At 39.9% G+C, this 27,078-nt stretch overlaps 1 protein-coding gene across 1 annotated transcript in view; it reads left to right on the plus strand.

Annotated features, from left to right (window-relative positions):
• Positions 1-27,078, plus strand: part of PRIM2 (DNA primase subunit 2) — a 112,675-nt gene that overhangs the window by 44,101 nt on the left and 41,496 nt on the right. The gene's annotated exons all lie outside the window — the stretch shown is intronic.

Consider the following 27,078-nt stretch of genomic DNA (forward strand, 5'->3'; position numbering starts at 1 on the left):
CAGTCTTTTTTATAGTCTGGGGAGGAGCCTAATGACCACCAGCTGAGCGCAATTACCTCCTGCAATTGCGTAATTGTTCCTGATGCCTAGTAGCTCTTCGGTGCCAGGCATCCTGGAACAACTCACTCCTGGCTTCTGGATCACTCTCCCTTGTCTCCTTCCCACTGGTCCAAGGCTCAGGCGCTACCTGGTGGCCAACCAGCCTCTCTGCGCCCTACTCGGAGTCGGAACCCTGTCCAGGGTCCTCCACATCCTCCAGAGCCGACTCATAGGGCCCCTCACTGTCGGAGTCTGGTGGCAGCTCCAACGGCTCCTGCTGGGCCACAACAACTTTCATACATGGCCTTCACATTGCTTAGCTGCAGAATGAAGAGCGGAAGACGCTACTAGAAGTCACCTACCCTTAAAACTCTGAACTTTGACTTAACAAAGGCTTTGTTTTTTTTAAAAAAACAAAACAGGAATTTACCCGATAGGCTAGCAGTTGTACAATTGTGAGCCATCTACTGTCCGTCTTAACTGCTTTCCTCTTTAACATTCCCCAACCCTATTACGCGTCCAGCCTAAATTAATAGCAGCAAAATCAGGACTAGGCCAGGCTTTCCTGCTAGGCTGGAAAAGGTCTAGAAAATGAAAGTCCATTTACTTCTTACAAAGTATAGCCAAACTGCTGTGCTCAGAACAGTTGGCACACTTAAAGCAGCACCCCTCAGAACAGTGAAACTTGATTTGATGTTTTAAATCCCAACACTTTATTCCATGCTCAGAAAACTTAGCATGTCTTCTATGAGGTTAGAATATTGAGATTGAGACATTTTGCACATGTGTATTATTTCTGTTCAGAAAGTCACGTTGTCCACCTTGCTTTGCTTGACATACAGTTGCACCCAAACATGAACAGATTGTATACAAAATTGTCTTGTTCTGATGGAGAAGATATTTGTTGCTAGGAAACATAAGAACGTTGAAATAGTTTCTTAGGTTTGTGCAAAACCGTCGGCAACTTTGTACTTGAAAATTGTAGAAAACTCACACATTTTCATTTCCTTTTTTTAAAAAAAAATATGGTGTCCAAATCCAAAAAGCATTTAGTATGGTATATCTCTTGCAATCTATAGCTGCTAAGGTATCAAATACAATTTTACCGATTTTGATAAATGGATCTGAAGTTGGATTTTATTAAAGGCAGCTAAATTCATAGAACTTTTTTTTTCAGAGTGAGGCCAGGGCAAAGTTTGAGTTCTGATTATCCAGTTTGGCAAATTGTATCATGTTGAAGATGATACATTAGAGTAGGAGTGTCAAACTGGCGGCCCGCGGGCTGGATGCGTCACATGCAGACCAGGCCCACCCCACCTCCGCGAAGAGGAAAAATGTCACAATACGTCACGTAACAGCAACGGGATGCTGCGAATTTGACACCCATGCATTAGAGAGATAATTATAGAGAAAGAATAAATCAGGGCCCCAAATAAATATGGCAATGGTCAATAATTTATTGGCAATAACAATAGCAATAGCAGTTAGACTTATATACCGCTTCATAGGGCTTTCAGCCCTCTCTAAGCGGTTTACAGAGTCAGCATATTGCTCCCAACAACAATCCGGGTCCTCATTTTACCCACCTCGGAAGGATGGAAGGCTGAGTCAACCCTGAGCCGGTGAGATTTGAACAGCCAAACTGCAGAACTGCAGTCAGCTGAAGTAGCCTGCAGTGCTGCATTTAACCACTGCGCCACCTCGGCTCTCCATTTAACCACTGCGCCACCTCGGCAAGTTGTAGGATACAGGATGAATATGTCTTTTACCTCTCAAACAGAAAGAAAAGTTTTAAAAGTAAGAAGCTGTTTCTTTCCCTACCTTGCCAAAAGTCATCGCAGGGCAAGAGAAATATTATCGCATCGCTTGACCTCATAATAATATATTATCCAGAACTTTATAGGGGTTTTTGAACTAAAACAAACATTAACCTTTTGCTCTACACTAGTAGGTTATAACAAAGAAAGCCCAGCCATGGATAGGACACCATGTTGTCAAGTCCTCTTTGTCGTCTTCCTGACCTTTTGGAGGAAAGCCAAAAGAAATATGTATTTTATTACTCCCTTCCAAAAAGCCAGGACAAACTCAAGGAAGAGCAAACATTGCACAGGTTAGAAAACATTATTAAAATACACATGCACACGCATGCAAACACACACAGCAAAGAAATGTTGCGAGGAAAAATCCTACAACATTAGATGTAATACCTTAAAATCAGAGTGAGATTGGTGTGTTAGTATTCCAACAAATTTTAAGATTCATGTGTACAAAATATCTGCTTAGAATTAAGAGATTGTAAAGCTTGGGATTTGTTCTGCGTGCCAGAACTGAACAGCTCTCAGAGTCTTGTCACTCAGAAATTGACTGCTTATCAAAACTGATTTCTATTTTTCAACAGTATAATTTGGGGCTGCTTAGCAGAAGGTAGGTAATTTTATTGCCTCTGTTGTCAAATACTTGAAAATTGAATTAATCTATTGTAAATAATCCAGATATCTACCAGAGGAACTAGATGTGTTTCTAATGTCTTATTATTATCTGGTAGTGTATATCTGTATCCATTATTACGTTTACTAATCCATACAGCAGTCAAGATCATTTTATTTTCTAATACTTTTCAATATATGCCAGACTCCAAGTAAATTGCTAATGAATGGAATACAAATATGCTATCATAATTTAGCTACACAGATACTGTTTGCTATCAGCAGCATCAAGATTTGTTATTCATAGATTTTATGTGCTGAAATATATATGTAATAGCAGATTTGCATAAGCAGCATACCCTAATATTTCAGAAAATGACTTGGTAGCTCTTCTGATTGGTATCTTTATTATTACAGTGAATCTCAGTCACTTTAACTTAAAGCAGGAGTGTCAAACTTGATTTCATTGAGGGCCACATCAGGGTTGTATTTGACTTCAGGAAGCCAGAGTGGGCATGGCCAACTCGGTGTCACTCATATCGGGGGTACCTGTGGTAGCCCAAGTGCTCTGCCAATGAAAATGGAGCTCGTGAGGCAGGGGTGGGTTTCAGGCGGTTTGCGGCGGTCCGGTTGGTTGGCGAACCCAGAAGTAAGTAACTTCCGGGAACGCCGAAGGGTCCACCCACCCGCCCGCGTTTCTTACCCAGTTTTGACGAGTTCTGCGCTTCCACGCATGCGCAGGACGCATACAGCGCCTGCGCGATCCTCCAGGAGCAGCTGGAGCATTGCACAGACGCTAGTACGCATGCATGCATTGCGTGCGTGCATGAGGACGCCGCCGGCCCCATTCCAACCGAACTGGTTGGAACGGGGCAAGAAACCCACCCCTGTCGTGAGGGCGTCGTGAGGCCCTCCCGAGCTGTTTTTGCTGGCAGAAGCCCTGCGGGCTGGTCCTTCACTGTTTCAAGGGCGACCCCACGGCCAAGATCCAAGCACCCCACGGGACTTGAGTTTGACACCCCTATCTTAAAGTGTATTTTTCTTAAGCCAACTGAAAAAAGTTATCAATTTCTAGAAACTTTAAATCTGATCTTCCTTCTTTGCTTTCTTCCTCCCTGTCAGGAAAAGTTCCAGGAGGAAGAGATTTTTCAAAATATAATTTTATTGAAAGTCTTAAAAACAAAGATAACAGCTCATACAAACTAACGTAGAGTAAGATAGAAAAAAGGAAAAGAAATTGAGAAGAGAGAGCAAGAAAGAAAAAGACGAAAAGATGTGGCTTCCAATCTTTGTAGCAGTTTTAAGTACAACTATAAATTTACCTCTTTCTTTAAAATCACCTCTTTTTCTTCTATAATCTATCCTATCTAACTATTATAAGTTCATTTTTTTTTGTTTTATGCAAAAAGTATAAAGTTTATAGGAGTTTTCAGTCAGCAATAAACACAGATCTTGTTCTTTCTCTAAGTCAATTGGGTCATGTTAACAAGTTCTATCATCTTTAAGCATTCCTCCATTGAAGGTATTGATAAATCTTTCCATCTTTGTGCGTTCAATAATGTCACTTCGGTTATATACAACAACTAAGTTCCATGTATTTTTTCAAATTGTTTGTCCATAAGTCCCAAGCAGAGGAATTCTAGTTTCAATTGTATATTAATCATTAAAACCTCAGAATCAATATATGGATTTAAATCAGTGGTGGGTTTCAAATTTTTTTTGAACCTACTCTGTGGGTGTGGCCTCCTTTGTGGGAGTGGCTTGCCGGCCATGTGACCTGGTGGGAGTGGCTTGCCGGCCATGTGTTCTCTCTCTCTCTCTCTCTCTCTCTCTCTCTCTCTCTCTCTCTTTCCTTCCTTTTGTCTCTATCCCCTTTTCCTTTTTTTCTTTCATCTCTCTTTCACTTTTTCTTTCTTTTTTCTTTTTTTCTTTCTTTCTTTCTTCCTTTCTCTTTCTCTCTCTGTGTGAGTCTGTGTGTGTGTGTGTGTGTGTGTGTGTGTGTGTGTGTCAGTGGTGGGTTTCAAAAATTTTTGGAACCTCTTCTGTAGGTGTGGCCTGCTTTCCAGGTCCACTGGTGGAACCTCTTCTAACCGGTTCGGTAGATTTGATGAACCGGTTCTACCGAACTGGTGCGAACTGGTAGGAACCCACCTCTGATTTAAATGCAAAAGTTCCAGATTTTTTAAACATCCACCAAGCATCATAAAAAGTAGACAATTTCTATCTCTCTCTCTTTTTTTTTTGCACATTTCTAGCTTTTTTGCATAGCCACATCCACTTTTTTGCACTTTTTTTGATGCTCAAAAAAGCTGTGGATCACAACTCTTCTTGTTTATTGTTCCAACAGAAATGTGAAGTCCCTTTATGCATTCTAAACAATTACTCTTGTGTCATATACTAACAGTATATAATTTATAAAAGTTCTCTTTAAGATCATAACATAGTATACTTTTTAATTCTTTCAACCATATATTTTCCTGTGTATTATAACCAACATATGTTTATCTTTTGCTTGTTTTTCTTCTGTTTCAAATTTCAATAACAGTTTGTACACATTCATCATTTGTTTCAAAATCTGTCCTTTGTCTACTTTACAAAAACCCTTTTGTCTACTTGAAAACTTTTTGGTAACAGTAAATAAGGAAGCCATTGGCAGCCACATCCCTCCATCACCAACAAAATACTCTTGATTGTATTTTGTATACCCCTTGAACAAATTCTAGCATCTCAGGATACGTTAACTATTTTTGTATTTGCCCATTATCTCTCATTTAGAGAATGCTTCTTGTGCTGAGAACCACAAGGTGTTTTCAAACACAACTTGAAGAAGATGATTTTTTTTTATGATGATCTCAGAGCGGAGTGGGGAAGATAAATGGCTATTAGGAAATATACACATTCTATTTCATTTCAAAAATCTCAGACAAAGCAGTTTAAGAGTCTCTGGTCTTAGAGCTTCGAAGTTGAAAGGCTTAATATTTTTTTTCCTCATGGACTAATACTTTCATGCTTTTTGGTCAAGGATTTGCATTCCCACCTACCCACTATTTATCTCTGTAAACACCATCTATCATTGTAGCTTTTGCCAGTAAATTCTATTTGGATTTGAGAGTAGGGGTATGCAATTTTGTGCAGATGGTGTTCAACAATATTTGATCACCTGAAGTTTCAAACTGTGAAGAAGAAGGCTTTGTGTTTTGGCTTTAATATCTGAAAATTATGATTAATGAGGGTCTTGTCACTTGAGATTTGTTTCAGGTACTGAATTCTGAGTGTTAACCCAAAGTAATTCGCTGTAACATAAATGGATGATTTTTATAATATGCATATACAAGGTTATAAGGTAATAACTTTGACACTGCAGTATAAAACATGATTAAAATGACTTTGTCCTCTGGATGCTTCATGCTGAAGTGCAATAGAGAAGTGCTTTCATTTTAGTATAATTTCATTTAATGTCTTCCTATTATTGTGGTGCCATTTATTATTATTTTTTATCTCTCAGTTTCTGGTAGTAAATAGCCGTTAGAATTTGTTAGGCCATGGTGGAAGTTCAAGGCACTTGCAGCGTTTTTAAAAAAAATTCTGAACAATTTCAGTCCCTGTACAATGAAGTACATCAATATTATTCCTTGCAAGGAATCGTATGAGATACAATGCGCTAAGTGGCCATGCTAAAACAAAGTCGAAACTAGATACAAGGGAGCCATTGAGCAGGCAATTGAAATGAACTATACATGAGGAATACAGGGTTCCACCACAAAACCGCGGTCGACTAAAGCGCGCTCGACGAAACCGCGTACCTGACGTCATCACAGGGCGACGAAAAAAGCACGCTGTGAGCGGTAAAGCTAAAATTAACGCGTAAACCTAAACCTAACCCCCCCCAAACCTAACCCTAAACCTAACCCTTAACCTAACCCTAAACCTAACCCTAACCCTAACCCTTAACCTAACGCTAAACCTAACGCTAACCCTTAACCCTAAACCTAACCCTAACGCTTAACCTAACCCTAAACCTAACCCTAACCCTTAACCCTAAACCTAACCCTAACGCTTAACCTAACCCTAAACCTAACCCTTAACCTAACCCTAACCCTAACCCTTACCTTAACGTGAATCGGCTTGCTTTAAAAGCGCTTTTTAAAGCGCCCTTTTTTCTCCGCGGTCGTTGTTGTCACGCTGCTGATGACGTCAGTGACGCGCTTTAATCGGGCGCGCTTTAGTGGACCGCGGTTTTGTCGTGCCACGGGAATACAGTACTGGTAATTTCTATTTCCTTAATGACTTTCCATTCAGTTTGGAGTCCTTTGCCAAGTATCAGCTAGGTTTCAGATTAAGATCTTGCTTTGTGGATATCTTCCTTCATTCTCCTACTCCTATACAGGGAGAATGGCTCAGGTAGGATATTTACAGTACATTGTGACAGAATTTCAACTGATCCAATCTGATGATTTGGAGTTCCGTGTTGATTCTAAATTAAAGTGCACAGTGTTATTATTCAAATTACTTCAGGTAGTCCCCAGCCAGTAGCAGCACCATCCAGACCTCAGAAACTTAAAACAAAGAACTAAGCAGCACTGGTCTTGAATAGTTGGATAGAAGACCACCAGGAAATTTAAGGGTTGTAGGTGACATTCTGAAATCAATAAAGTAACCCAGGTGAAGGCAGCGGAAGACGTCCTACATATGGTTAGTTAGCAAACTATTTTGTCTGCATGCTCAATAAGAATTTTAGGAACAGAAATTTTAGCAGCAGGTATAGCTGCATGTGGTATTCAGAAATACAAATATTTTTTGTGAAAATACTAACTTATGATTGTGTATACAGTTGTAAGGTACCTATTTGAGAATTGAGTGCATTATCAATTTGATAATGGTATATGAATCAGGGTGGATTTGATTTAAATCAAGTCGATTTAAATCACTAGTAAAAAGGCTTGATTAAAATCAACTAAATCATAATTTTTAAAGAGCGACTGTCATTTGTTCCACAGTAGCTCCTCCTCTGACTCCCTGTTGACTCACCGACACTCCCAATATTGAAGAATATACAGCCTCATGCTATATAACCAGAGGTGGGTTCGCACCGGTTTGATAGAACCGGTTCGTCAAATCTACCGAACCGGTTAGAAGAGGTTCCACCAGTGGACCCGGAAAGCAGGCCATACCTACAGAAGAGCTTCCAATTTTTTTTTGAAACCCACCACTGCACATAACTAAGCTCCATTTCATGCTGAATAAACTAAATTATTAATGTATCTTAAATAGAAAACTATCTTTGCCTTGATTTTTACTCCAAATAAATTCGATAAAAATTAAAAAAATTAAAAAATCCAATTTAAAAGTTAAAAATCCAATGTTTAATTTTTTTAAAAAAAATACTGATTTTTATCCACCCTGATATGAATTTGATTTAAGCTTGTCTCTTTGAGGATGATCCATTGTGGCGTAAACACTGTATAACATTAGAATGGAAGTTACCATGCATGTTCTTGAAGTGGAAGAGTATCTTTTTGATTAAAGCAGTTAGATTTATATACCGCTTCATAGGGCTTTCAGCCCTCTCTAAGCGGTTTACAGAGTCAGCATATCGCCCCCAACAACAATCTGGGTCTTCATTTTACTCACCTCGGAAGGATGGAAGGCTGAGTCAACCCTGAGCCGGTGAGATTTGAACCGCCGAACTGCAGATAGCAGTCAGCTGAAGTAGCCTGCAGTGCTGCATTTAACCACTGCGCCACCTCGGCTCTTTGGCATTATGGGAATTGGCAACATGGAACTATTTGCATTGCTTGGTGGCAACTCAAGTTTGCTTACTTCTAGAGTTGCCAATAAATTCTCATGTTTAACAAATGCAAGATGGATGGTAACAAGGTAGAATTAGCTTCCTGTTCGTCTATTTTTCTAGACTGCAAACATATTAAATGGATTCTGTAATTATAAAGTGGATTTTTTTAATGTATCCAATAAGATATACAGGAAATCCTCAACATACAACAGTTTGCTTAGTGACCTTTCAAAGTTATAGTGGCACTGAAAAAAGTGACTTACAGCTGTTTTTCACACTTACGACTGTGGCAGCAGCCCCATGGTCACATGATCAAAACTGATAACTGACATGTATTTATGTGTCCTGGGGTCATGCGATCACCTTTCGCAACCTTCTGATAAGTAAATGAGGACGCCATATTCAGTTAACAACCTTGTTACTCACTTAACAACTGCAATGATTCACTTAACAATTGTGGCAAGAAAAGTCATAAAATGGGGCAAAACTCACTTAACAAATGTCTCTCGCTTAACAGCGGAAATTTTGGGGTGAGCGATAGTCATAAGTCGAGGACTGCCAACCATATTTTTCGGCGTATTATACACACCTTCCCCCCCCCAAAAAAGATTGTGAAAATTTGGGTGAAAAACCATCATTAGAATCCAGGTAACATTGCTCAGTAGGAAACTAGGTTCTTGGTTTGGAGTTCAGCTTGCTTTGCAAAATTATAATTATTAGCTGATATCATTTCTAAACTAGATAGTATTTACCAGAGTCACCCATGCCTGATTTATATTCCCGACTGCAAAATTGTGAGGGGTATCGTTTTAGGAGGGGCTGCAAGCTTCAGCTAATAGAAGTGGTTTTTTGCTGATTCTGTTATTTTAATTCATGCTTGACAAAATAAATAAATAAAACAAAATAAATGTTATGATGCATTACATGCATGTTAGAAAGTTGTGCCCCGGTTGTCACTTATTTCCCTGGCGCAATTTAAATTTGCGTGCGTCTTATACACTGAATGAAGCCCCACCCACTCCCACCAGAGGCCAAAAACGCAAGGCATGGAGACAGCGATGGCCCGTGCCAATTCCTGCAGCCTGGAACAGCTGATTGGGGGTATTCCGGCAGTCTGATCTACCCGCCAATCAGCTGTGCTGAAACAGGCTGCAATAAATGCTAAATCTGACCTGCAGCAGAAATCACATTCAGAAAGCACAGTAACTGATTCAGCAGGGTTCAAAATAATAATAATGTACAATAGTTTACCAAAAGCAGGTTTTCCAAAGTAGCAGTAAATACAAGCAAAACACAAGCAGTTTCACTTTCAATTCTCTCCTAAGCCAGGCTCCTTCCTGTCTCCTTCTTGCTCACACAGCAAATTTCAGAGTCCAAATAGCCCTCATTGGCTGACTTAGTTGCTATGCCTATTCATTGGCTGACCTTGTTGCCATGTGTCAGCTGAATACCTTGGATGCTGGTAGGCAGAGGCAGATTTTTTTTTCTTATTTTCCTCCCTAAAAACCAAGGTGCGTCTTATACTCCGGAGTGTCTTATACTCTGAAAAATACAGTATATATTCGAGTTTCTCAAGCTTTCTCAAAGATTTTTATTGCCTTTAGGTATTCCCCTCTACAGTTAAAGGAGAAATAAATATGATAGGGTGGTTCAGACATTTTGTTAGGCTGCAGACAACAGCGGCAACTTAAAAGAAGTTGTTAACAAATATGTTTCCTTGGAACTGTTACATAAACAAGCCATCTGTCGTGTACAATCTATAGTAATTCTAATGGTTTCATTTCAGTCAACCATCTATTTTTAACTGGTGGAAATGTTCACAGATGGCAAGCTGTTAAAGAACAAAGTGCTTAGATTTACCACACAATTCTTTTCAGAAGGGCTATCATTGATTTAGCTATAACATTACATTGGTTCCATTTCAAAAACCGAGCTTAACATTAAGCTTCTAATGACTTTCTGAAGTAAAATCACTGAAAATGAGTCTAGCATGTTGTAGTCTGTAGGCTGGTTGATCACGATGCAACAGCAATTCTAATAAACTGGAGGCTTCAAAACTTCTTTAACTCACAGGGAACAACTGAAGGAATTATAGGGATCACTTGGCTAGTTCCCATACCAAGGCAGGTGAAAATAAATGCTATTTTAGAATATTTCTGAATAATCTTTTGATTTTCTTTAAATATGATTTGGAAATTCTGTGAAACCAATTTAAGAAAGATAAAAAGGTAAAGGCTCCCCTCACACATATGTGCTAATTGTTCCTGACTGTATGGGCTGGTGCTCATCTCCGTTTCAAAACCGAAAAGCTAGCACCATCCGAAGACACCTCCATGGTCTTGTGGCCGACATGACTAAATGCCGAAGGTGCACAGAACGCTGTTACCTTCCCACCAAGGTGGTCCCTATTTTTATACTTGCATTTTTACATGCTTTCGAACTGTTAGGTCAGCAGAAGTAACGGGAGCTCACTCCGTTATGCAGCACTAGGGATTCGAACTGCCAAACTGCCGACCTTTCTGATTGACAAGCTCTGCATCTTAGCCATTGAACCACCGAGTCCCCTTTTAAGAAAGATAATCAAGCTAGAAATAGTACACAGAGTTAGAATGCTGGTGTGGTAATATGTTAATAAAGAATTAGTTATAGTTATAGTTATAGTTTTATTGATTTGTATGCCGCCCACTCCCGAAGGACTCCGGGCGGCTTACAATAAAACAAGGGAGGGGGGATAATACACAAACAACATATTAAAATATACAACAGTCACAATTTCCGAGGGGCTGGATATTTCGAGAGCCCCCCAGCCTGCTGGAGCAGCCAGGACTTGGTGGCTTTGCGGAAGGCCGGGAGGGTAGTAAGGGTCCGGATCTCCACGGGGAGATCGTTCCAGAGGGCTGGAGCTGCAACAGAGAAGGCTCTTCCCCCGGGGAGTCGCCAGCCGACATTGGCTGGCAGATGGAATCCGGAGGAGACCTAACCTGTGAGATCTAATCGGTCTATAGGAGGTGATCGGCAGGAGGCGGTCTCCTGAATCTTGTTTACAAAAAAAACCCCAAAACAGCCAACATTTGGTTTGCTTGTTTTTTACATGATAAACATGAAAAGAATAACTCATTGTTTACTCATTTTTATACCATGGTTTAGATTTTGTTTTGTAATCAAAAATACATAGTGCATACTAAGAAGTCATTGGGAACCACAAATCAACAAGATCTATAGTCTTGCAAAAATAATTGACAAAATAAATAAACAAGACCTGTATGACAAGGTTAATATCAATTTTTTTTTGCTCAGAATAGAACAGTATACCAAAATTTTATATACTGTATATACTCGAGTATAAGCCTAGTTTTTCAGCCCACTTTTTGGGCTGAAAAAAGCCGCCTCGGCTTATACTCGAGTCAGTGAAAAATGTGCCCGAAATGGAGGAGAAAAAGGGGCGGGGCCATGCCGCTGGGTGACGCTCGTGAATGGCCCAGTGCCCCTGTGAGTTTCCCCTCCCTCTGTGTCAGTTTGCCGCGCAGCGCGCACCGCACCATCCCCCCTCCTCACGTTCTAATGTAATGCAGGGCTGTCTTACGATTCCCCTTCCTCCCCCTCCTGCCGCTCTGCAACGATGTCCCACCTCCTCCTTGTTATGGCAAGCAGCCACATAGCGATGTCCCACCTCCTCTGGTACAGTGATCCAATGATAGGAATCACTGTGCCGTGTGTCATAGGAGGCGGGACATCGCTCCCGCGGCTGCACGGGACATCATCATCACAGCGGGACGTCAGCATCATGAGGTGAGTGAAGTATTTCATTGAATACACCGCTAGTTTACTGTTTTTCTTTGAAATAAATATTCAAAAACATTATTGGTATCTATTTTTATTTTTGAAATTTACCGGTAGCTGCTGCATTTCCCACCCTAGGCTTATACTCGAGTCAATAACTTTTCCAGTTTTTTGTGGTAAAATTAGGTGCCTCGGCTTATATTCGGGTCGGCCTATACTCGAGTATATACGGTACTGTGTTTCCCCCAAAATAAGACAAGGTCTTATTTTCTTTTGACCCCTGAAATAAGCGCCTGGCCTTATTTTTGGGGCGGTCTTATTATTTTTGAGGTGCAGGAGGCGGCTAGTGTGATCACCACATGGCTGCTGTTGTGTTATAATATTTTTGGGGAGGGCTTATTTTTGGGGAGGGCTTATTTTTGGGGAAGGGCTTATTTTAGTGCATGTGCTCAAAGCCTGTGTGGGCTTATTATCCAGGGAGGTCTTATTTTCAAGGAAACATATGAAATTACAATTTCTTAAAATGTTGCCCTTTTATATAAATGACCTTGATTCTTTTAGTGTAAGATTGGAAGATATGGAGAGACCCAGTCCATAGAATCACCAAGAGTTGGACATCATGATTGAATGGATAATATTATCACCATCTTCTTGATTATTTGCTTTTTAGTAGTATTTCACTTGGAAATAATTATCTGAATTTTGAGTTCTAAGGATTGCATCCAATAGTGTCACTTTCCTTCCACCCAATTTAATTTTGGAAGTTGGGAGACTCTCCAGGGCAGGATCTGGATATTTTGGCAGAGGTGATAGGAAATGTTATTGACTAAGCAGAAATCCACTTGTATGGTACATTTATAATCCTCTGTTTCCATTTTTCAATTGCTCCGAGTAATTCAAGTCAGAGAGGCTAGCTCCAAATCATTGTATAAATATTTTGCAAAAAAAAAAAGCATTATTGAAGGATTTCAGGTTCTTTGAACTTACAATAGCTGGCCCCTAATGACTTTTTTTCAGAGGTGATGATCATTGTAACAGTCTATTAGAATATTTCATCCCAGATTTATACAGTTGTTTCAACTGATATTAAAGATTGATACTGATGTGTTAGTGATGCTCCCTTTTCCCGTTTAATTTAAAGTCTTTGTTTAATCTGTAGTATGTGCGTCTTTAATTTCCATTTTCTCACTGTTGTAATGATTACTAATTGAATTCACGCAGCACGTGTGTTGATTAAAATATACAAAACAGGCCTCCCCTTACGATTTCCTTAATCTTTTGACTTATGTGTCTTAGGTTCAGTTAGTAATGTGCTTCTAGCATACAGAATTTATTTAAATGGATGATCGACAGCGCTAAAAGCGCCTAAAGTATCTAATACCTAAAATCATCTAGCTGGCTATATTATGAAATATTCTATTTCTCTGTGGTCTTGATCTATCTAAGTTCATTGATTGTATAGTTGATGCCTCTTGGGATCTTTGAGCAACATATAGCAGTAGACTTATATACCGCTTCATAGGGCTTTCAGCCCTCTCTAAGCGGTTTACAGAGAGTCAGCATATTGCCCCCAACAATCTGGGTCCTCATTTTACCCACCTCGGAAGGATGGAAGGCTGAGTCAACCTTGAGCCGGTGAGATTTGAACCGCCGAACTGCAGACTAGCAGTCAGCTGAAGTGGCCTGCAGTACTGCACTCTAACCACTGCGCCACCTCGGCTCAGTGATGATGACACATCGTCACGTGACATATCGCAACTCCCCCCCTTCGCTAAACTGAGAGTGGGCGTGGCCAGTGTGTGACGCATCTGGCCTGTGGACCATGAGTTTGACATCCCTGCTATAAAGGGATTCTCACATTCTCTTTTTCTTAATAGTTGATTTGTAATTCTGGTCTAACTCTACCCTCCACCACTTAAAAGAAAAAGGGCTCATTTATCTAGTTATGTGCACATAAACTACAGGAGCCAGAAGGTGGCCCTCTAAATTTTAATTCCATTTTTACTCCTTCCTCACTTTCTTCTTGCCAGTAAAGCACACAGATTGTGGGATTCCTGTCTGTCTCACACACTAGGGTTAGCAGGGAGGGCGCGTGGTAAAGTCATTCTCCTCAACATAGATGATTAATACTAAGTACCAAGTGGCTATACAGGTAATTCTCAATTTACCACAATTGAGCCCAACATTTCTGTTGCTAAGGAAGACAGTTGTTAAGTGAGCTGTGCCCCATTTTTTCAACCTTTCTTGTCACAGCTGTTAAATGGATCACTGCAGTTAAATTACTAAATTAGCCGAGGTGGTGCAGTGGTTAAATGCAGCACTGCAGGCTACTTCAGCTGACTGCAGTTCTGCAGTTCGGCTGTTCAAATCTCACCGGCTCAAGGTTGACTCAGCCTTCCATCCTTCCGAGGTGGGTGAAATGAGGACCCAGACTGTGGGGGCGATATGCTGACTCTGTAAACCGCTTAGAGAGGGCTGAAAGCCCCATGAAGCGGTATATATAAGTCTAACTGCTATTGCTATTGCTACTAACACAATTGTTACCGGAATTTGACATTTCCATTGTCAGAAGATCACATGACCCCAGGACATTGCAACCGTCATCAATATGAGCCTGTTGCCAAGCGCCTGAATTTTGATCACATGACCATGGAGATGATGCACGGTTGTAAATGGGAAAAACAGTTACAAATAACCTTTTTCAGCGCCACTGTAACTTCGAATGAATGAATGATTGTAAATCAAGGAATAAATGAATGATTGTGAATCAAGGGCGACCTATACTGAGACCGCTAGATAAAGCAGGAAATATAAACCCAAAGGCTTCTGAGAGAGGAGATCTTCACACAGTGGGCTTTAGGAGCCGAGATGGCACAGTGGTTAGAGTGCAGTACTGCAGGCCACTTCAGCTGACTGCTAGCTGCAGTTCGGCGGTTCAAATCTCACCGGCTCAGGGTTGACTCAGCCTTCCATCCTTCCGAGGTGGGTGAAATGAGGACCCAGACTGTGGGGGCGATATGCTGACTCTGTAAACTGCTTAGAGAGGGCTGAAAGCCCTATGAAGCGGTATATAAGTCTAACTGCTATTGCTATTGCTATTGCTATTATCCTGGCATGACAATTACAGTTGAAGGCAAAGGTCTTTATCAACAAAAATAAATGTTTCATGCTTAATGTTGGAATTTGCTTACACATGGAATAGCTAGCATAATTTTAGTTAGATGCACGTGAACAAACCATCATTAGAATCCAGGTAACATTGCTCAGTAGGAAACTAGGTTCTTGGTTTGGAGTTCAGCTTGCTTTGCAAAATTATAATTATTAGCTGATATCATTTCTAAACTGGATAGTATTTACCAGAGTCACCCATGCCTGATTTATATTCCCGACTGCAAAATTGTGAGGGGTATCTTTTTAGGAGGGGTTGCAAGCTTTAACTAATAGAAGTGGTTTTTTTTGCTGATTCTGTTATTTTAATTCATGCTTGACGAAATAAATAAATAAAACAAAATAAATATTATGATGCATTACACGCATGTTAGAAAGTTGTACCCCGGTTGTCACTTTATTTTCCTGGCACAATTTAAGTTTCTTTTTTTTTTTGACCTTACAGGTAAAAGTGGCTGATATTTAATTATGTTAGGCAGAGTGTATTTCAGTACAAGCTTGTCTGGATATTAAATCCACTTAAAAATGCACTCACTTTCCAAGCTCTATTTGTCCAGCACACAGGAGGGAGCCTTTTATGGGAAATATGGAACGAGTGACCTTTTTGTAAGGAAAAAAGTGTTTTTAGGAAAGGATTTAAAACCTGTTTTTTAACCAGACCTTTTCAGTTTCGTTTAGTTGATGTGATTTTAACTGTTTTATCTTTTAAAAAAAAAAATCAAAATTGTCTTTATAGCATTTAATTATTATTGCGAGTGGCTTCATTTGCATATAAAGTGATTTGTTTAATTTTGATTCAGCTTGATGTATGAACCCGGCTATTATGGTTTTTAAATTATGCTCTATGGCAAATGTTCTCGGTTTATAGCACACTTGGTGCCTCGGTATTTTTTTTTCCATAGGGCCCTTAGGCTAAAAGTGTGAACCCCCCTCAAGCAAATACTTCGTGCATTGTCCAACAGATGTTGGATCTTGCGGTGTTTTCTTCAAAAATGTAAAATATCCCACAGTGCCCCAGTGAGTTTGCTGCAGCACCCTGAAGCACTATGGCACAGCTTGCAAACATTGCTCTGTGACAGAACATCTTTTGCGAGTCAGGTTATTGAACCTATCATAAAAATAAATGAAACTTGTGGTTATTACCTTAAGATTTAATATCTCGAGGTATTAAAAGCTCACTGGGCCAAATGGAGTGGATGAAGCAGGGCTCAAGGATATAAAATATATATATTTAAACCCGCAGCTTTATGAACCTGTCTAGAAACATGCCATTGTGTATAATAGTTTCTCCCTGAATAAATATGTGTAGGAATATGCTGGAGAACTTGAACGAACAGGAAATAGATTATCAGGGGTTGTCAATAAAAACTTTATTTACACAGCATTCCCCTTCATCTGCAATAACACCAGAACATAAAGACAATAGGCTGGATCAGACCAAGGGCTTTATATGTACATTACACAAGCATATTATTGGAAGTTTCCCCAACACATATATACAAGCACATTACTTTCATCCAGACTATCCTCCAATCCGGTTCACCGACAAAAGGGCGAACGACAAAACCGCGCCCGACTAAACCGCGTCGCTGACATCATCAACAGGGCGACAACAGCGCAGAGACAGAAGCACGCTGTCAACCCTAAACCTAAACTTAACCCCCCTAAACCTAATCTTAAACCTAACCCTTAACCTAGCCCTAAACCTAACCCTAAACCTAACCCTTAACCTAACCCTAAACCTAATCCTAACCCTTAACCTAACCCTAAACCTAACCCTAACCCTTAACCTAACCCTAAAGCTAACCCTAAAGCTAACCCTTACCTTAAGTTGAATCGGCTTTCTTTCAACGCGCTATTTAAAGCACCCTTCTTTCTCCGCGCTGGCTGTTGTCACCGCGTTGATGACATCAGCGACGCGGTTTAGTCGGGCACAATTTTGTCTTTCGCCCTTTTGATGGGTCACGCTCCAATCCTACTAGCTGATGTCCGTGGAAAAGAAGCATATTGTTAAATATTACTTTAAAGTATGTTGCAAGAATTTCACTTTTGCATTCCATTGGACCACTGGTGGAATGCTACTGGATGCACCCTCCAAATCCTATCTAGTCCATTTTCTCCACCAGTAACCGTCCTCTCCACAGTGTATTCTGTGGCATTGAAATGCACAGCACATCAATAAATGTTATAATGAATGACCTAATTTTTGCATCCAATGGCATAAAAATTGTGAAACAAACAAAAACGTATTAATATCTGTCACGCTATATTACTTTGATATCTATTTTAAATTATCACTCTTTTGATGTTTAATTTAAAATATCTGTACCGAAGCAATGAAATTAAAAGGCAATTCTTATCTTGGTTGGGCTACCACTCTTACTTTTTTGATGAGAGAAATGGCCTTAATGTATCTGAGACAAATTGCTTGCTGGCTCATAATAATTATTTCTTGAACTATATCAAGTGAGTTACCACTTTAGCCAGCCTCATAAGTTGCAGAGAAAGACAGAATTACATCTCTGATTTCCAAGTACATGTCTCCTTAATTTGTAGCTATAGCATTATTTCACTGAAGTTCCTGAGTAAGGAATTCAACTAGCTTTTCGAAAATTTGAAACAACGCTTTCATCTTTGTGCCAATTGCCAGCCTGAATGGTCCTTTGGTTCCTCTGAACCAGAGTATTCCAGCGAAGAAAACGTAATCCTTATCCTCTATTTACTAAGACTATATTAGTATTATTCTTCTCATCCTTGCTAGTACCTATCTCTTTCCACTTTTGACTGTAACCATGTTGCTTGTATCTTTACAATTTATATTGTTTTATTTGTTTCCTAGTACGATTTGATTGCTTATTAGTAACCTATGACTATCACTAAGAGTTGTATCTTATGATTCTTGATGAGTGTATTTTATTTTTCTTTATGTACACTGAGAGCATATGCACCAGAGACAAATTCCTTGTGTGTCCAACCACACTTGGCCAATAAAGAATTCTATTCTATTCTATTATGCTTATCAAGATATTTTTATAATGTGCACATGAAGATACTCACACAGTTTGGTGTCTTTCTTTGACCATTATCAGAGATGGCAAATGATGATGGATCCCTGGGAAGTCTGAGCTATCTAAAAACAGTAAGAGAAATGTGTTGTGGCCCGGCAGGAGCCGTTGGAGCTGCCACCAGACTCTGACAGCGAGGGGCCCTATGAGTCAGCCCTGGAGGATGTGGAGGACCCTGGACAGGGTTCCAACTCCGAGCAGGGCGCAGAGAGACTGGTTGGCCACTAGTTGGCGCCTGAACCTTGGATCAGTGGGGAAGAGACAAGAGAGAGTGATCTAGAAACCAACAGTGAGTTGTTCCGGGATGCACACCGTCGAAGGGCTACTCGGCATCAAGAACAACTACGTAATTACAGGAGGTAATTACGCTCAGCTGATGGTCATTAGGCTCCTCTCCAGACTATAAAAGAGACTGCTTGTGCCATGCCCTTCTTGCAGAAGTCAATGTTTAGGACTAAAGAGAAACAAACTTGGCAGGCTGGATTGCTGCCAGAGTTTGTCTGAATTGCTGCCAAAGTTTGTCGGCCTTGCTGCCAAGGTCCTTATCTGTTGTTTACTTGGCTTTCAGCCACTGAGAGTCTGAACTTGTTATTAAAGGACATTCTCATTTAAGCTTGTCTCGGCATTCATTACTGGACGGAGGAGCGGGTCAGAAAAGAATGTGTCTGATATATATCAATAATATCTCTAATGGAAATTTTCATAGCAATGTTTCCTAAGCTGAGCAATTCCCAGCCTTCTCAGCAAATGGCTGTGCTGATTTGGAATTCTGGGACTTCAAGTTAATAGATCTGGTATCTGCCCAGGTTGGAAAAACACTGTTGCATGGGAACCTATCACTTCTGGAAGGAGAGCATTAAATGCTGTTAGGGAAAACATAGATATTGTGTATCTAACGTATTTTTCAATGCACCCTCTTGATTTTTCTGAATCCTATGAGCCCAATTTAAAAATATATTGTTAAATATTACTTTATATTTAAAGTAAGATGCAAAGTAATGGCAAGGAATGTTGGAGAGCAGGATGACAACTCAAGCAAAGTAAAGATGAAAAACACATTATTATTTTTAGGTAATAATGAATCTGAGAATCACATCACACTTGAAAAATCTAAACCCTCATTAGAAAAAGTTCCATATGCTTTGAGGGGAAAATGATTTAAAGTATTCAAAAACAGAGAGGTGTTTTTTTTTGAATGTCACATCTACTGCAATAATAGTTTATTTACTAAAATAACACCACCATTGTATACTTTTAGAATGGCAATGGATTTAGAATTATAGCGTGGTTAACAAAAAAGTATTCTGTAATAAGATTCAGTGTCTGTCTCTTTCCTTTTGTCTTCTTTTTGGTTTATTAGTAATCTGGCCATTATACATTCCGGTCCTTGAGTTTCTTTAAGTATGTTGCTATTGCTGAGTTTAAAAAAAAATGGTGCTGATTAAATGAATTGTAAACCAGGCATGCAATTGGTATCTTTTATCTGATATATAATGGAAAGAAAATGTTAATTCAGGGTAATGAAAAAGACCTCCAAGTATTGTGGGTGAATAGACCATTAGGTTAATTAAAACGAGGATACGTATCACTGCTGTAGTGGAACTATCATTTTGAGGGAGACAGTTTCATTTAGTGGCTGAATAGTGAAATTCGGGATGCCTCCCTCTTGGGCTGGATTCACCAAGATAAGTGGCAAGGGCAATTCAAATTTCTATTCATTTACTTTTACCTGCCTTCCATTACTTGTCAGTCTTGACTTGCTTGTCACATAAAGGTGAAGATTTATTCAGCCTTATTTAAATCTATTAAATGCAAATTGTATTACTTCACTGTCCATCACACAGGCAGTTTCAGAACAAAATGCGTTCGTTGTGACAAACCGCATACAAGAAATTCCTGAACCTATACTTGCTGTATCCATCTCTAGCGTGGGTGGGTTTCAACTGGTTCGCGGCGGTCCTCGTGAACCGGTTGGTCGGTGAACCCGGAAGTAAGTAACTTCCGGAACGGCAGAGGGTCCACCTGCCCGCCCGCGCTCCTTACCGGTCTTTGAAGGCTTCTGCGCTTCCACGTAGGAGCATGGCACATACAGCGCCTGCGCGATTCTCCGCGAGCAGCTGGATGGCACATACAGCGCCTGCGTGAGTCTCCGCGAGCAGCTGGAGCATCGCGCAGGCGCTAAGACGCATGTGTGAACTGCATGCGTGCATGAGGACGCCGCCGCCCCCGTTCCAACCGAACCGGTTGGAACGGGATTAGCAACCCACCCCTGATCTCTAGGCTTTACTTCTCAGTAGCCCCATATTCGCTTACCATGTTTGTTGGCCATAAATTCCCAAGTGGCTTCCATATGCAGATTGCTTTAATTTCCCATGTCGGGGATGATAATAACAATAATGTCTTAATACATTATTAATAATCATTCTTAAGGGAGAGTTTTTGAAATAAGAGACCTCTAAGTCTTCTGATGGTTCTGCTCTTGGTGGCTCCTGCAATGCAAAGTGGAGAGTTGAACTTGCTCGGAGCATGAACTTTTCCAACACAGGCGCGTTTTACAAGCAAGGCTCCTGCTGCTAGATTGCGCAGTCGCTCAACTGCAAGGCATGATTCGCTGCTCCCAGATCAGGAGGCGGGAGAATCACGTGCCTCCTTTGCATACGAAATTTTTCGCTTTTTAACCCTTGCTTAACCCTTAAAAGGTGAAAAATTCCTTATGCACAGGAGGCCCATAGTTCTCTCGCCTCCTCCTATAGTTAACACTAAGCAGACTCCAAGTCACTATGACTTGGAGTCTGGCAGCAACTACCTTGGCTTTAATTATTTTTTAAAAAATTCTTTAAAATTCTTTCCTTTTCCTCATGACTGGTGAGGCCACGCCTCCCTTGCCTCTAGTGACTGCACGTCCCTGTATCTCTCTAGAGAAAAAAAGACATTTGTGGAAAAGAACATACTGAATCTGCATCTAATAATTGCTTAGTTTTCTAAACCTACATACATTTACTACACATGAAGAGGAAAAATATGTATTCTGTCATGCTTAAAATAATCATTAGTTTTGGTAATTGGGCTAGAAACAACCAGATAAAATTGTTAAATTTCAAAATAAGACAACATGCCTTAGTAACTATTTACTTTCTTTGAAATGACAAGTTGTGACCTTGGCTTAGCAAAGTATCTTCCCATTTATCCTTGCTTCTTAAAATAAAACATGTTTTGCATCAATGTATTTTGAACACTCCAAAATTTAAAACTTTTTTCCTTCCTTCCTTCCTTCCTTCCTTCCTTCCTTTCTCCCTCCCTCCCTCCCTCCCTCCCTCCCTCCCTCCCTAGCTTGTCACAAGCTAAATGAAATTTTAGCAACTGTAAGCTACAGCAAGTCTGCAGTTATGAAAACAGGGCAAGAATAATCATATACCCGGTTATAGAAGAAGAAAAAAGACTTTGCAATGATTTTTGTTTTTGAAATTAAAGCTCTAAGGAAATGTGTTTACGGTGACTTTAAAATAAAAAAACCCAAAAGAATAATTTTATTAGGATTAAATAGAGTTATAAAACAGCCAGCTTTGTAAGAGTTTTTCAGATTGGAAGAAAAGCAATGGGTATGGTCCAGAATGTTAATTCGTAAATTGTTCTGCAGCATGTTAAAGAGTGGCACGGAAATATAATAATGGAAGGCAATTTTTGTTCATAATGAGATTTCTCCTGTAGATTGTTCTATGGGTGGGTTTAGTATTGCAAGTTTATATTGCGGTCTGTGAAGTAATAATTGTGTTCCAAATCTTTTAATACAGGACAAGGAGGAACTTTTTGCTGATTTACTTAGGCTCAAATATCAAACCCACTAGGAATTAAGCCTTTATTTTGAAATACTCAGTCATCATTAAATTGTAAATGGTAATAATCTTGTATAGAATAATATTAGCAATTCTGTCTCAGTACTTATGCTTCTGTTCTTATCTGCATTTGTATAAAGTTCGAATGCATTGATTTTCTTTGTTAATAGAGGAGCTAGCCAATCATCAAGAGATTAAGGGAATTGGGAGGGAATGACAAAATGACATACTCACAATCGGAGGAGGTTGGATTTGGGATCCAGACTGCTGAAAATTCTCTCTGGATTAAAGAGAGATTTTGAGATTATACTCATGCACTCCAGACAGCTGATTTTTTTTTTGTGTGAATCGACAGCAGGAACCAAAGCTTGAATACTTCTTGACTTTGTATTAAAGCTGCTTATTCAACCATCCAATTTATCTTCATAATAAAAAGTTCTGGTTTTTCTTTAAGAAAACCCAAGCCAATTCTTTAAAGGGGAATACTATTACTTTTATTAGTATGTTTGGAAGTTCAGCAACAGTATCTAGAAAAGCATAGCCCTAAAATAAAGGTTTTTTTTTCCTTGTGGTTAATTTTCAGTATTTCTCAAGAACAAAAAGGTATTTAAAAGGTTGAAATCAAATTCAAAAAATGGATCAGCATTGAAATGTCAGCTATCTAGTTGTAAGCAGCGCTCCAGCATTCAAAACCGTGGTCTAATATTGATTTCCCTGGTTGCATAACATTTGCATTGTGACATTTGGCTTCAACATTAACAAAGTAGTTGCTCCTTGATCAATCATTTTTTGGTATTACATGCCAAACAATCACTCAGGGTGACCTATTTAAAATTGCATATTAACTGTTGGGCAAAAGTACTGTATGGTTTTTTAAAATTTATTTTAAGCCAGGAGCATGAATTGTGAAGAAGATGTAATTGGTAAACACATATAGAAAATTGTATATTTTTTAAATCAAGTATTACATGCAGGCAAATTAGCATCAACAGTGTGATCATACATATACATATACATGTACATATACATATACATATACTTACACATACAGACACAGACACAGACACAGACACACACATACAGACACACACACACACACACACACACAGACAGACAGACAGACAGACACACATATATATGTAGTGGCCCGGCAGGAGCCATTGGAGCTGCCACCAGATTCCAACAGCGAGGGCCCTATGAGTCGGCCGTGGAGGATGTGGAGGACCCTGGACAGGGTTCCAACTCTGAACAGGCTGCAGAGAGACTGGTTGGCCACCAGGTGGCGCCTGAGCCTTGGATCAGTGGGGAGGAGACAAGAGAGAGTGATCCAGAAACCAGCAGTGAGTTGTTCCTGGATGCACGCCATCGAAGAGCTACTCGGCGTCAAGAACAACTATGTAATTACAGGAGGTAATTACGCTCAGCTGATGGTCATTAAGCTCCTCTCCAGACTATAAAAGAGACTGCTTGTGCCACGTCCTTCTTGCAGAAGTCAACGCTTGGACTAAAGAGAAACGAACTTGGCAGGGTGGGTTGCTGCCAGAGTTAGTCTGAATTGCTGCCAAGGTTTGTCAGACTTGCTGCCAAGGTCCTTATCTGTTTGTTTATTTAGTTTTCAGCCACCGAGATTCTGGTCTTGTTATTAAAGGACATTCCATTTTACGCTTGTCTCGGCTTTCGTTACTGGATGGAGGAGGGGGTCAGAACACACACACACACACACACACACACACATTATGCATGTGTCTGTGCACATGTGCTTGCTCTCTCACACTCACACACACAGACATAGACTTAATTAGCACATTCCTATCACAAATTCTCATTTCTTTCTAGGTTTTCTGTATAATTAAATTTATCTATGGTTTTTTTTTCCCTTTTAATGCCTTCTGATTTGGGAGATGCTACCATCCTTCCCAGAAACTCAGAGGGGCTTGCATTTTCCCAGCCCTAACATTTCATTGCAATAGCAAACTTTATAGGAAAAAAACAACTGGTCCAAAGTAATCCCTGAGGCCAAACTGTTCTTGACAAGCAGGAAAAGAAATCATGAATATTGTGAAAAGATAGATAAATAATAAGACTGCAGGCATAGATGGTGAAACCAGAGAAATGTTAAATATACTTATAAGGTGGTTGTAAGACTTGTTAATGTATCTGTATGTATATAGAAATATATATTTGAAGACTATATACTGGTGTATGCCTAATGATAGAAAAAAAATGCCATTATTCTTTTATACAAAATAAAAGATAGCAAGGGAATGCAAAAAACTACAAGAGGCTTCGTTAAATATCCCTGGGGAAATATTTGGCAGCATTTTGATTGAAAGGACACGAGAAGTGATTTTTTTTAAAAAAAAAAAGGTAATAGGTACAATGTGGGGATTTGCCTGGCAGGGAATGTGCAAACCAGATATTTGTTCTCCAACAGGTCACTGAAAAATATATGCGTGTGAGAAAAAAAAGTTTATCACATATTGTTGACTTAAGGAAACTACATGATAAAGTGAACTATGGATTTTTTTTGCAAGAGCTGAAAGCTGAAGAGTGGTGTTGGTTCCACCACAAAACCGCATTCGACTAAAGGGCGCTCGACGAAACCGCGTAGCTGACGTCATCACAGCGCGACAACAGCGCGGAGAAAAAAGCACACTGTAAACGCTAAACCTAAAATTAACCCCTAAACCTAAACCTAACCCCCCTAAACCTAACCCTAACCCTAACCCTAACCCTTAACCTAACCCTAAACCTAACCCTAAACCTAACCCTTAACCTAACGCTAAACCTAATCCTAACCCTTAACCTAACCCTAACCCTAACCCTTAACCTAACCCTAACCCTAACCCTAACCTTTAACCTAACCCTAAACCTAACCCTAAACCTAACCCTTACCTTAACTTGAATCGGCTTGCTTTCAAAGCGCTATTTAAAGCACCCTTCTTTCTCCGCGCTCGCTGTTGTCGCCCTGTTGATGACGTCAGCGACGCGGTTTAATCGGGCGCGCTTTAGTCGAGCGTGGTTTTGTCGTGCCACGGTGGTGTTTGCTGAAGTAACTCTTGTGAGAGAGAGTAGAATGCTTAGCGCATCCTTGGATACAAGTTGGCTCCAGTATAGAGTCTTGCAATTGTGATTTACCTCAACGCCGATTGCCCCACCCCAAGCCACTTGTGCCGGCTAAGGTGCTGAACATTACAAACCAGCATGATTTGTAGATGGGTGTGAGTTTGGCAAAGGCTTCTTTCCTCCCGTTTGAATAAAGCAGAAGAAAGTATGTGACATGAAACATCTAAAAGGATTTGTGGGTAAATTTCTGAGGCCGTTCTCATTCCCTAAAGGAGAAACGTGTTTTTAAAGACAGAAAGGAGCCCCCAAGTCTTTCTTAATAGCCCCAGCAGGACTGGGCCAGCCTATCTACAAGACAAAAGACCTTCAGCTCCAGGGTGATGGGATTAAGACATGACCCTCCAGGATAGGATAGGATTATCTAGTAGCAGAGCTCACTACATTGCACAATATCCTAAGGACATTGCATTACCCAACAAACTTCAACCAAACTTGACTTAGACAAACATGACCCCACATGACGCCATGGGAGTCTGACAACAACCAAGAGAATATATGTTCTTGCACAGGAATAGGAGGCTCAAGTGCAAAGCCCAAGAGAAGGTATATACCCTTCACTCTCAACTTCATGTCAGCTGCCCAGAAGCATCCAGGTGGCTCTGCTTCATCATTAAACTATCTTTCCAATCAGCCTCGATGTTTCCAATGTCTTTCTCCTGGTGTCAATGTCTAAAGTGTTTCCATGACTACTATCAACTTGAGAAGAGGTGGGGGGGAAACCATGCATACTTTTGACCAGAGAAAAAAGTCTCATATTTCTGTAACTGGAATGTGAATGCGCATGTCCAGAACTCTGCCGTAACGTCCTGTTGGAGAATGTGATTGATGACTTCAGGCAGAGGGGAGGGGACACGGGGGTAAAGTTCAGACGCCATTAAGTGGGATTTAGTTTCGGCTCCACAGAAGTCCGTGCCAAGATGTTAGTCTTAATAAATGAATGGGGTTTTTTTTTTGAACTTTGTCTCGAGGCTCGTAAGTTAATTAGGTCAGCTCTTGGAAACGTCACATCTGGCTTGGAACTGAACCAGATGGATATCTCTCCCAACACTAGTGTCATGCATTTCTTTTCTCCCGAGTGAAGAAAGATTTGAAATAACTGAATGCAAATAATTCAGTGTATAATTTATGTATTATTTTTCTTTGCGTTTAACAAAAAAAGAAATTATCACACTGAAACATGATAGCTCATTATCATAATTGCTGCTTAAGAGGATTTGATTCTGATGTTGTACTCTCTCTTGTGATTTGTGAATCTCTGATTTTTTTTAACAGACATGGTGTATATATTATCTTGACAAGATCAATGTGAAATGCAGGGATATTGTTCCAGGACACTGCATTTTTGTTCTTTTTTTGGAACAAAACGCATAATAAAATGTGGGGTTGTCAGTTATCAAAGAAAATGCTTAATGGTCAAGCTTGTCCTTTGCTTGCCTTGTTATTAATCAGACGAACCTTATCAGCATTGAAAACTACAACATACTTGTATTGAAAACCAATCAACCAGATGCATCTCTTTACTAATGTAACTAGTAAGGATTTGTACTAGTACGTAGTCCAAATCCAATTTATTAAGCATCAGTCTGGTCTGTCATAAATTACTGAGTACTAACAATGCCTATTGTTGTTTGCATCAATGGTAAACAAAGATGCTTATATGGGATGTAATGGACAAATTCTTTATTTCAGACTTTCACGAGGGAATTATGTTAACAATGTCTGAACAGCGCTACTGTCTGTTGTTTCTTGAGGACAAGATCAGCAGGAAAGGGAGTGAAGATAAAAGGCATAGTGAAAAGCTGATGTTCTGTATCAGGTTGATGAGTTAGGAAATAAAATCTCTGTCTCAC

This window comes from Thamnophis elegans, chromosome 4 (genome assembly GCF_009769535.1).
Source record: "Thamnophis elegans isolate rThaEle1 chromosome 4, rThaEle1.pri, whole genome shotgun sequence".
NCBI classification, from domain to species: domain Eukaryota; kingdom Metazoa; phylum Chordata; class Lepidosauria; order Squamata; family Colubridae; genus Thamnophis; species Thamnophis elegans.